General features: G+C 40.2%; 1 non-coding gene and 1 pseudogene across 1 annotated transcript; one reads left to right on the top strand and one right to left on the bottom strand.

Annotated features, from left to right (window-relative positions):
* Positions 1 to 29: 29 nt before the first annotated feature.
* On the bottom strand, positions 30 to 149 carry LOC124890057. The gene has a single exon (XR_007048919.1). It is a non-coding gene; the product is annotated as a U5 spliceosomal RNA (small nuclear RNA).
* Positions 150 to 226: 77 nt separating this feature from the next.
* Positions 227 to 374, top strand: LOC124890056 (annotated as a pseudogene).
* The last annotated feature ends 615 nt before the right edge of the window (positions 375 to 989 follow it).

Genomic DNA, 989 nt, shown 5'->3' with positions numbered 1-989 from the left:
TCAGAATCTGGTTTACTTGATATGATTATGGAATCATTGAACATGTAACCTCCAAAAATAGGTGTATGCCACTATTTGCACCGCGCACACAGTATTCTTTAATAAAAGGCGAAAGAATAGTTCGCTCGATCTGTGGTCACTGCATGGGCATGGCTGCATGGAAGTTGTAACTGATTTTCAAGGAGGCTTTGTATATAGTTTCAAGGGCCAAGGACATCTATGAGACATACTTACCTTGACAGGGTCAATGGCCCATGGCCTAGGTTGGCGACCTCCATTGCACTTTGGAGGGGTGACTGCCTAAGGTCGATCCAAGTGGTCTAGCCTACGTCATAATTTGTGGCAGCAGGGGCCTGCGTTTGCACGGCCCCTACCTAACACAAAGTCCAATTGTTTTCTAATATCTCATTTATAGGCGTATGAATTGCTCTGACACCCACATTCTTATGAAATTTTCAAATAGAAACTTTTAACTATGAGAGATTTAAGGGAACGTGGTCTTGTTATTCTCAACATGGTCATATGTATCCACATTTATTACATAATTCAACAGACTGTTCATCTAATAATGTTTGAATTTTGACTGTTAGATTGAACACGTGCAATGATTTTACTTGATAGACTGAGGTAGCGGTCGTTGTTAAATTGAACATATGTAATGATTTTGATAGACTGAGGTGGCGGTCGTTGTAACAGTTAGTGTACACTCAGAACCGTACGCCTTTTGCAGCGCGTCCAATCAAAACATTGCTTCCAACTTTGACCATGTATATACAGCAATAACATACTCCCACTAATCTCACAAGGTGTGCGAAGGGTAGTGTGTATGTAGCCTTACCCCTATTTTGAGGAGGTAGAGAGGCTGTTTTCAATAGACCATCAGCTCAAGTGAAGTATATAGAATCAGATATGCTCATCATCAGAACATGTTGACATATTAACTATCACATTGACGGGCGATTAAAAATTAATGTGATACTAATTGAGGT

This window comes from Capsicum annuum, unplaced genomic scaffold (genome assembly GCF_002878395.1).
Source record: "Capsicum annuum cultivar UCD-10X-F1 unplaced genomic scaffold, UCD10Xv1.1 ctg11022, whole genome shotgun sequence".
Taxonomy (NCBI): domain Eukaryota; kingdom Viridiplantae; phylum Streptophyta; class Magnoliopsida; order Solanales; family Solanaceae; genus Capsicum; species Capsicum annuum.
Note: the sequence above shows the minus strand (reverse complement) of the source record. Positions and strands in the feature narration are given on the sequence as shown.